This window comes from Ruditapes philippinarum, unplaced genomic scaffold (assembly GCF_026571515.1).
Source record: "Ruditapes philippinarum isolate M1 unplaced genomic scaffold, ASM2657151v2 ctg217_1_1_1_1, whole genome shotgun sequence".
Lineage (NCBI taxonomy): Eukaryota > Metazoa > Mollusca > Bivalvia > Venerida > Veneridae > Ruditapes > Ruditapes philippinarum.
In genome coordinates this window covers 20,453-32,287 of record NW_026860741.1, presented here as the reverse complement: position 1 = coordinate 32,287, position 11,835 = coordinate 20,453, and positions in this window count along the sequence as shown.

The following is an 11,835-nucleotide window of genomic DNA, read 5'->3' as shown; positions in this document are numbered from 1 at the left end:
TTTATATCGATCTTTATAATCTTCTTCAAATAGTGTTATAAGAGATTATACATTTATGAGAAAAAACAGACAACTACAGTACAGACATATTTTGGGAGAGATAGATATATACTTTATTTTCTCCAAAGATTAAAGTATTTACAGAGTTACAATAAAGTAATATATAATTTAAAAAGTATACAATAACATGATAGCAAAAATGTATATGATAACAGAAACAAAAATAATATATTTCTGGAATTGCAACTATTTCATTATATGGCAAAAATTTTAAAAGAAAAAATGACAACTATTTGTTTATCCTTAAAATGATTTTAAGTATTTCTCCTTCTTAATAGGTATGAACTAAAGCTTCTAAAGTTGGAAACACATTTTATTGATTATTAACATGGAACACTAACAGTCTATTTAGAAAACTTTCAGATGACTTTTTAGAAATTATTTATAATATGATACAGTTTTTTACCGAAACCTGGTTATCTAAGAAACATGTTTAAATTTAAGTATAGGTTATAAGATTATTGATACTGTAGTTTATTCTAGAGAGACTCTCAAAAACATATAATAATTATTAATAAAATGTCAGAACGGTGTATTATATGGAAGGCCTTTGTTGCAAAATTTCCAGACATGTTAAGTGTTCCTGATAATCATGCCTATCATTTTAATTGTATCCGTGCATAACACATAATATGCCTCTTAATCCAATCTTTTTAACTGAAGGTTCCCGCTTTTATATAAGATATATATAGATATATCTGTACCTGACATATACAAATGAAATGTAAAATTCGAATACAGAAAATAGTATTGAAGCGTTATTTCACAAAGTGCGTGAAATTGAACGTGATTGCGATGCTCTGTGATTTCTATGGTGGCCAAATGGGGACATGACGAGAATTCCAGTTACGTATTGTATGCAAGTTTACCTTTTTGGTGCAACATCATCTCCAAGTTGCTCAGCTTATGCATTGAAAAGGACTACTGAGGATCACGCGCACTTGTTTTGAACCGGAAGTCGTGACAACAATTGAACGAAACTTCTACGTTGATGATTGCTTAATTAAAGTAAGTAGACAAGGAACAGACGCTATTTAATTAAGTTCATGATTTGCAGTCGATCATTAGTAAAGATTGTTTTCGACTTACTAAGTTACTAATATCAGAGCCGTTCTTGCCACTATTCCTGATTATGACAGAGCGCAATCTGTAGTTAACCTTTCACCAGGTGATATTTTACCCTGTTACAGGGCTTTGGGTGTTATCTGGAAAATAGAAGACGACACATTTTCATTTAAGGTGAAGATAGCTGATAAGTCATTGAATAGACGTGACATGCTGCCTATTGTAAGTTCACTATTTCATCCGCTTGGTTTTATGTCACCAGTTACTCTAGGTGCAAAATCTATCATAGAGAAATTATGTATGTAATTCAAAAGTACAAAAAGCAGGATGAGATGATTCCCGCGAAATACTGAGAAGAATGGCAGAAATGACTCGAACGTCTACCTAACCTTGAAAATATTGCCAAACAAAGTTGTTTTTGTTCAAGGAATTCTGTTAAGATACAAAAAACGTAGTAATTATCTATTCCGCTTATGAAGCTATTTGGGGTGGTGGCTGCTAGTCGTATTAAAGCTATGCTGAACAGCGAACTGGATTTAAAGGTTGATCAAACCATTTTCTAGACTAACTCTACTACATTGGTAGTATATATAAACAATAAAACAAAAGGATTTATAGCGGTTGAGGATTATTAATAAAAACTCAACACCACCCCAGTGGCAACACGGACTCTTTTTTAAACCTGCTGAATGTATTCGGGGAAATAGACCAAATGACTTATTAAAGTATACAAAAAGGGGTTCAATTTTAAATTGCGCAACAAAACCCCATTGTTTAACCGTTCGTGTAAAAATTCCTATTATAGCCAACGATGACACTGAAGTAAAGAAGGAAATCGCAATAAATAGTTTTGAGACAAGAATTACATTAGATGACGTAATAAACAGGTACTCAAGCTGGAATAAATTACAACGTGCATTTGCCCGTATGTTACGATTTCAATACTTCTGTAAAAAATCGGTACTTAAAACACAATTTAGAAGTACCCAGTGGCAAAATTTAGGTTAAAAAACTACAGAATGATACGAGGGACATATTACAACAAGTTCAAACCACACATTTTCAAAAGGAAATTAATATGTTGAACAAAGGAAAAAACAATTAAGAACGACAGCAAAAGTGTGTCTCTTAACCCATTATTAGAAGGCGGGTTAATTCGTGTTGAGGGTAGAATGTTACTAGCAAGAAAAGATAACTGTCTAATAATTCTTCTAAATAAACATCATATTACTAAGCTTGTATTTGCGCATTATCACAAGTTAAATGGACATACAGGAGTGGAACAAGTGTTTTGCAGCTCTGAGAGAAAACGTTTGGATACTAGGAGGAACTAGCTCATTAGGCAGTGTCTAGTATAGTATGTCGAAAGCGTAATAGCCCACCTTTTTTACCAACTGTTAGCACCACTATTGGAACAGCAAATTACACCTGATAAGCCTCCGTTTTCTTTTGTAGAAATAGGTCATTTTGGTCCATTGAACGTCAAGCCAAGCCATAGTATTGTAAAAAGAGTTTTTTCATGTCTTACATTAAGAGCTGTTCATTTTGAAGTTGCTAATAGTATGACTACAGCCGTGGAAAACCGGAGAATGTTTATAGTGACAATGATACAAATTTAGTTGGAGCAATGCGTACATCTATAATAGAATGGATTTTTGTGAATATAAGTCGTTATATGACCCACCGAAAATTGAATGGTCATTTAATCCACCATACGTGAGCCACCATGGTGGCGCTTGGGAGCGTCTTATTAGTTCAGCACGTGCAATACTGAAGGCACTTTCTACTAAACAATTGTTGACGAGAAGCTGACTACACTGATGACAGAAGCAGACAAAATAATGAATGACAGACTAATAACTTAAATTAGCAACAACCACAGAGATTATTCATCCTTAACTTAACTACAAACATGTTACTTTTGATGACAGAAAACTCAAGCGTTCCGCCAGGTGTATTCCAAAAAGAAGATCAATATGCTAAAGGTTTGTGGATACAAGTTCAGTTTTTGGCTGATATCTTTTGTACACGCGAGTATTTTTCCTTTTAAAACCCGCCAGAAGTGGCAAAAAAATTTAAATTTTTAATACTTCTGCGGTAGCGAAAAAAACTTCCCCAAAGGACATGGCCTTGGGGAAAAATAATGAAAGTTACAAAAAGCCGAGAAGGACATGTACGTAGCTGCTGTGTGGTTAGAGCACGGGTTCAGAATAAGTAAAACCAGTAGCAAAGCTGTGTTTGCTAGAAAGTTCAGAACGATAAAAAGAACAGTATCAATTTAATTTTAAGTACGTATTTTTACGTAGAAAATGATATGGCATTACATAAGTCAACGTTTTGCGAAAAGTAAATTTCCTTTAAGTTTAAAAAGTTAGATAAAAACTTGATTTATATATTTTCGTATTCATTTCATGTATGTTTTGTTAATTGGAAATTAATTGAATTTTGATTGAAAAGCATGTCATTAAGAGTTTATATCAATAAGTCATACTTTGGCTAACATGAATTTGTTAGTTGATTTGAGCTGTGTCATGACAAAACCAACATAGTGGGTTTGCGACCAGCATGGATCCAGACCAGCCTGCGCATCCGCGCAGTCTGATCAGGATACATGCTGTTCGCTTACAGACCCTATAACAAGTAAAGAAACTGCTAGCGAACAGCATGGATCCTGATCAGACTGCGTGGATGCGCAGGCTGGTCTGGATCCATGCTGGTCGCAAACCCACTATGTTGGTTTTGTCGTGACACGGCTCATTTATTGAAATTATAGTATCTCATACAATAATAACAAGAGTGTATTTGTATGTTTAGAAATTATTTACTGTCATGAAATAGTAATAATTTTATGGAGGGGAGTATTAAATTCGACTTTGAATTCATAAAGATTTAACATTTGATCGAACTTGTAATAGTTATATTTTTGTTATATACTTACATTCTTCTCTTTTTTTACGTCTATTTTATTCAGATACTATCGTTTTCTTCCTTATTGATATTTCTGTTACCAAATTTATCGTCAACGTTTGGCGCGGCTTAAGACAACGCGTTACGTCATATTTTTATCTCAACGGAAATTCAATTATCATAACAGTTACTACTATACACTTTCATACTTGTATACTTCACGATGCTTTATTTAAAACGCCGCAAAAGTTTGTTTGGTTATTTATTTGTTTAAAACGGTAATTTTTATATTAGGATTTTATTGAAAATAACTTATATAAGATTATTTAAAGTGTACTTTAATTATTTAAGTAAAATATGTTTTAATTTATTTTAGAGGTACATGTAAATACAAATGTTTTGATTGATGGTTAGATATCTTGTGTTTGTACGTTTTTTTTTTTTGATGTTCTGATATAATTGTCTTTGTATTTACTGTTATGATTTATTTTATTCTTTTTTTTTTTACAGAGATTCAATTCAATTCAATGTTTATTTGGCTTTAACATATATACAATGTTTATCGCCAATACATATAGTATTCTGGCGGCACAATACAAAACAATACATATTTTGAACATGAGAAAAGCATGATAATGACAATTATATACTTTGATCATAAACATATAAATTATTTATGACATTACAACACAGGTTACACAATACATAAATTATTTATAATCATCCTCTTAAAGAAAATAATTGTTATATATATTTAGCTAGCTTGATAATAGTACTACTTTGAGAACTGTTAAGAAGATTTTTAAACTTGGAAAATTAGGCCAATGACAATAATAATTTGGCAAACATTTGATACGTTATTCTCGATAAAACGGACAAACTAAGAGGAAGTGATATTCATTTTCAATGACATTCATATTACATTTGGTACAAATTCTAAGGTTTCTTTCTATATTTTTATGTCTTCCTTCTTCTATAAGTAAGTTATGTGCAGAGCATCTAAATTTGGTCAAACTAATTCTATGATTTTCATTCTTAACACAAGAAATATATTTTTCTGGTTCAAAATCTGTTTTCAGTAAACAATACGTTTCAAGTTTAGGTTGAGTTCTAAGATCAGAAAACCATTGTTGTAAATATTGGTCATATATGCGTTGTATTACATTTTGAATTTGCACATTAGACAAAGAGACATTATTCCATAGATATGTAAATGCAGTATCATCTAATATTTTTTTAACATTTTTCGACCACATACATATATGATTGCCATGTCTATCACGCATATTAAATAATTTGTACATAATTGAATCTGGACTTTTCGTAATTTTATACCAGTATCGGATAATTCTTATCTTACGTATAATAATCATAGGGAATCTACCTAATTCCCCGTATATTGTAGCATTTGGTGTTTGTTGTCTTATTTGCAATATTTGTTTCATGAATTTCATATGCAGCCGTTCTATATCCGGGGCCTTATGAAACCCCCATATTTCACACCAATAGTTCATAATAGAAGCAATCATGGAATCAAACAACTTAATTTTTTCCGATACAGTCAACGATACAATATCAAATAATGAAGCAAGAGAAAACATGGCTTTCATTGCCTGTTGCGATAAAGATTTTTGAGCCTGTAAAAAACAACCATTGGAAGATAATGTAACTCCAAGATGTGTAAATTTTGTGACAATATTAAGTTTACAATTATCATAGAATAAATCTATATTTTCTGGTCTGTTGCCTTTTTTAAAAACCATAACAACTGTTTTATCTATATTAACACTTATCCCCCAATCTGTACAATATGCATGTAAGTTATTCAAAATATTCTGAAGACCATCTCTAGAATACGACATTAAAACAGTGTCATCTGCAAATAACAATAAATACGTTCTAATTTCATCAATACAAAAAGAATATATGGTATAATCATATATACAATGTTGCATATCATTAATAAAAGATAAGAATAGCAAGGGCGATAAAGGATCGCCTTGCTTAACTCCCTTTTTACTATCAAAATTTTCAGTATACTGACTTTAACACGAACACAACATTTTACTTGTTCATATATCTTTTGTAACATCTTGACTAATCTAGAGGAAGCACCACACTGTAACAATTTAAACCATATACCATTCCTGTTAACCATATCAAACGCTTTACGAAAATCTACGAAAGCACAATAAAGTTTTTTCTTCTCATGGGAGATAACTCTTTCTATTATGGATGTTAAAACAAATATACAGTCGACCGTGCTTTTGTTCTTCCTAAAACCAAATTGGAAATCGGACAATAATTCATTTGATTCGGCCCATTTACGAAGACGTGTATTTAAAAGTGTAGAAAATATCTTAGAAAAAATGCTAGTAAGAGTAATTCCTCTATAATTATTCACATTATTTTGATCTCCTTTTTTAGGAACTTGGACAATTACACCTTTAGTCCAGCTTTCTGGGTAAATACAATTAATATACATATGGTTAAAAAGTTTACACAATAACGGTGCAAGTATATCGTTGCAATCAATAAACATTTCTGGAATAAGGCAGTCAATACCTGCGCTTTGTCTTCGTTTTAACTCTGAAATAGCTTGTAAAACTTCTTCAACAGTAAACAAAATGTCAAGTTGTTCTACATTATTAATATTATTATCATTTGACAAATCATTCTTAACATTTTCATTACAGAAATTATTATCACCAGAAAAAACATGTTTAAAATGACTAAAAAATTCTTCCGAGCTTATGCTACTATTTTGAGGCTTCTTAGATTTAAGCTTACGTAACTCTTGCCAAAACTGCTGGGGCTGTGACGAAGCTAAGTTATGTAAATGACTTTTTTGTTTGGCCTTAAAACATGCGAGAGCTTTACGCTTCACTGAACGGTACATTCGACGCTTTTCTAATAAAATGTTTCTGTTATAACTGGATTTATTTTTCCTATATGCCGTTTTAGCTGAACGAAATTCACGTTTAGCCCCTGTACATTCAGGATTAAACCATGCATTTTTGATCTTTACTTTTTGGTTCGACACATTTACTGACCTGCCAAAAATAGTATAAGCATTTTTATATAACACATTAGCAAATTGATCTATACCTGTATTCAAAGCAATATTGGAAAGTACAATATTATCGACTATATATTCTAAATTAAAAATTTGTGAGTCAATTAGTGTCTTATATTCATAGCTTTTATCATTACTCCAGAAGAGCTTATCTATGAATTTATCATCCACGGTCGTATCGGGTACCATACTGTTAACACTTAGATTAATTTGAATAGGTGCATGATGAGAACATGTATATAAATCGTGAACAATAAAATCCGTTATATATTTGAAAAAATCATATGGCATAAGTACATAATCAATAAGACTATTTCCGTTCGATGACATATGTGTAAAGCTACTGACACCAGCGTCATCACCAATACGCCCATTAACAATGTTTAAATTCGAACATAAACATAAATCAAGCAATTTGTTACCAGAAGAATTAACAGTTTTATCCATGCTAAACCGTTCAGGTAAATCATAATTAAAATTATCGTGTTCATCAGTTTCTAATGATGGAATATACTTGTTATAATCGCATACATTTTGTAAAATGTCCGATCTATCACCACATCTGGCATTTGTATCTCCAATAATTGACACTTTACCATGCTCCTGATACTTTCGAATGTTATGTTCTAATTTTTCAAAAAACCCAATTTCGTGATTTAAATAATAGACTGAGTTACTTGGTGGTATATATACAAAACAAACATATAGGTCATCTTCAAAACCAAAAAATGTTTTACACAACTTCACCCATATGAACCCTGCACTATATCAGTCTCTTGTACTAATATTCCTTGCTTAAGACTGTGTTTATAGAAAAGACAAATTCCACCATGACCTCTGTTTGATTTTAAACTTTCAGGCCTAGGTACAGAAATAGACTCATACCCGTTCAATGAAAAATTGTTATTACTTTTTTGTCATGTTTCATTTAGAAATATTATGTCAAAATTATACACAAAGTTGAGAAATTCTGCGTCATTTATGCTGGTATTTAATCCCTCGATATTCCACGAAATAATGCTGACAGTGTCACACTTTTCTCCACCCCCTATGGATCATTTTTACCGCTATATTGGACATTGTCGATAAACAGTTCGTCTCTCACAAGAACAGCTCGTTTGCCCGACTTTCTCGCCTCAAGCATGACTGGGATCAACTCTTTAGGCCGATCTTTGACTTCTTGCGGAGAATTGTTTCACAACAAATAAACGCTTTCTCACTAACACTGGCGTCGTGTGTTTGTAACAATTATAGTTTCTTCGCCTAGGTGAGACCCGTTCTGTAATTTCCTACTATTGTGTTCGAGGTCTTTATCCAAAATGTGACGGAAATGGTCGAGAAAATGTGATTTCCGTGTAATTAAAGCTCTTATTAATCTGATTGTCCATGCACTGTTTTCTATACTTATCAGTATATTGCTTAACCTAAAGTTACTCAAATTTTAGACAACATGATACGTTAATCACTTAAATGGAAAGGAGACAACCCTAACAATGTCTAAATTTAAAAGAACAAGGGTTGTTTCGCTTCATATTCTTTCACGTACTTTGTGTTCTTTAGTTTATTGACAATACTTGTTAGAGATATTTTGAGTTTTGAGGCTATGCTTTTGTTATGCTGTTATCATTGTGGGTTTCGGTTGAGGTGTAAATTAGTTTCTCGCCTTCAAAGGGTTGTAAGTAATCTGGCCCTGGGAGTAGAAAATCAATATCTCCTATTTGTCTAATTCGTCGGACATTGTCAGTGTGTTTTTCTTCATAAAAGATTCGGCCGGCTAATGTCAAGAAACTGTTATCTAGCGACTTGTAACTGTTGCACAATACACGGAGGTCTGCATAAAGTGTTAAATGGTTCGATCAATTAAATGTGTTTATCAACATCTGTTGTTCTCCAAACATTTCCTACTGTCCTAAGATGATAATTTGGTCTTAACAGTACATGGAAAAGTCGAAAAACGGGGTTATCTGGATTATTATCCGATATCGTAAAAGTAAACACTTACATATACTATATAGGATTATTCTTACAGAATCGTTTGTGTATTACCGTTATGGCTCTGTCGGTAGGTCGGAGTAATTGTAACTATTAGTGTTTTGTACTCATAGGTTCGAACCCCACTTAGTGTCATTTTATAACCACAGTGTTTTCTTCTTACTCTGTTTTTTCGTCATAATTCTTTATTTATTTTTCGTTTTTCTTTTTGTTTTCTTCTTTTATTATATATTTTATAGTATATATATATATATATATATATATATTATTTCCATTCTATTTTCTTTTTTGTATTTTTTTGATCGCAGTGTAATAAAATTTTCGATATCATATTCATGTATGTATATGAAAAAACCGTCAAATTTGTTTTCTGAACAATTGGCTGTGCTGAAGTAAACAAAAATTATGTACCATGCTACCAGTAGTCAAACTTCTGCCTGTACGGGTAAAACACACTGCTGTCACGGTTGCTCTACCTACTGCGCTAACAAGTCATATGATAATATGTAGTTTTATTTTCATTTTTATAGGTTGTGGCATTGATCTGCCTAACCTATTTTTCGCATTGTTATTGGTCTTTGTTATGTAAACAAAGGCTCAAGTTATCATCCTAGGACAGTATTATTTGTTTTGAATATATAAATACATGGCGCTAGGATTTTGCAGTTATTAAATATTTATCCATTGTAAATGAACATAGCGAACGGTATCGAGTTGTGTTGTAAGACATACTTTTAGCATTATTTTCTTTAATAACTAGAAAAAACATGATTTTTCAAAGTTTTTGTTATTCATTATTTTAATTACATAGAACATTGAGTTATTTCTAATAATCCTAAATCGTTTGGGGTCTTAGGCTTACTTTAATCAACATGGCAAAACACATGGTAATTTAAATCTTACTATAGATATTATATATACTTAAGATAAATAGATATTTGAAACATAGTCTTATATTGACTGTTTAGATTTCAGTTATTTTTTTATTCTCATCTTCATATTTGATGATGTAACTGTGCTTTTTGTTTTAGCTGATTATCATGACTCATAATTAAAACAACAATATTTTTAAAAGAATATAGATCCATAGCCTACTTTTATAACAAGTTTCTTCATATATTTTTTCTCTTTTTTTGTATATTCAACTAATCAAATCGTAGTAACAGGTATTTTGTTTTATTTTTAATTTATATCTTTCTGTTTAGCTGTTATATACCTTACATTCTATGAAATTCTTCTCCAGAGTGTTACGTTTATATATGAATTGCATGTAGATTTACTAGCTTCACTATGTATTACCATGTAGGATTAACTGTACAGTTTGAAACATATGCAAACAGCATAAACAGATAGTTAAACACAATCTAATGAGAAAAAACTCACACATTACCCTAATGTCTATTTTAATTTCCACATCAAACTTTTCAAAATTCTACCAGCAATAAATGACTAAATTCTGAACACTTTTAATAAACATAATGCCGCAATGTTATCTCATAATTTTCCGCAGTAAAAAAAAGTATCTTTATATTGTTGTAAACAATGATCAGTATTTTAAGAACAAAATTAACATAAAGCTCAATATATATAACTCATTATTAATACTATTTAACCAATCATTACTTTACTAAATACTATATATGTATACATATTTGAACGTGTTTTTTGTGTATGTACGTATGCGTATGATGTGCATTTTTGAATGGGCGCGCGCGGGCACTGTGTGTGTGCGTGCGTGTGTGCGATGGTGCGTGCGTGTGTGTGTGTGAGTAAGTGTTTGTGTGAAAATGACACATCATGCATCATCATAATCCAAGATAGATAAATTACAAACATTACAAACATAACTTTAGCCAATTTTATCCACCCATTCTTCAGTAACAGGGTTATGTTTTCTCATCCATGCATTATTCCTTCCTCTTATTTCCTTCTATACTTTCCTTTTACCTTTCTTATCTCATTAAATGTTTCACTTTTTGTCAAAGAATTCGGTATCGCTTCTAAAAACCGCATCTATGTAAACATTACTATGTCCATGATGGTTATATTTCTCTTTCTGTCATTTATTTCATCAATAACATAAATATGATAAACTAAACACACTCACCATCATGGATTCGTACAAACATTTCGGGTTTTTTCCACTTTTCACACACATTATCTTTCTGTTGGGCGTAAGTACTCTGTCACACTCGAACATTTGCTCTTTATACATTGAGATCATGAGATACTCAAATATTAAGGTCAAAATACACCTGCCTCTAAAGAAATTTACTTTCAACCACTCACGCGTATATGATAATAAATGCTTTACATACAATGCATTGATTTTTATTTCTCTTATGACTCTTTGTACATGGCTCGCCATTCTTTTGTTACAATCTGGAGATATCCATGAAAACCCAGGCCCTGTTTCCACAAGTTCTACTGAATCAGACGTTCTTTCGAGTTTCAGATATCATCTTTCCTTAGTCCATTTAAATGTTCAAAGTGTACGAAATAATCTTGACCTGCTCTTTACTGAACTCAAAGAGTTTGACATACTCGCTTTCTCGGAAACATGGCTTAACGACTCGGTATCGTCTGAGGACCTCTTGCTTTTGTCATTTCATAAACCCGAAAGGAAAGATCGTATATTTGATTCTCATGGTGGAGTTATGTTATATGTTAAAATCAACTTGCATTATAAAAGGAGATATGATTTAGAACTAAACCGTGTAGAAAATATTTGGATA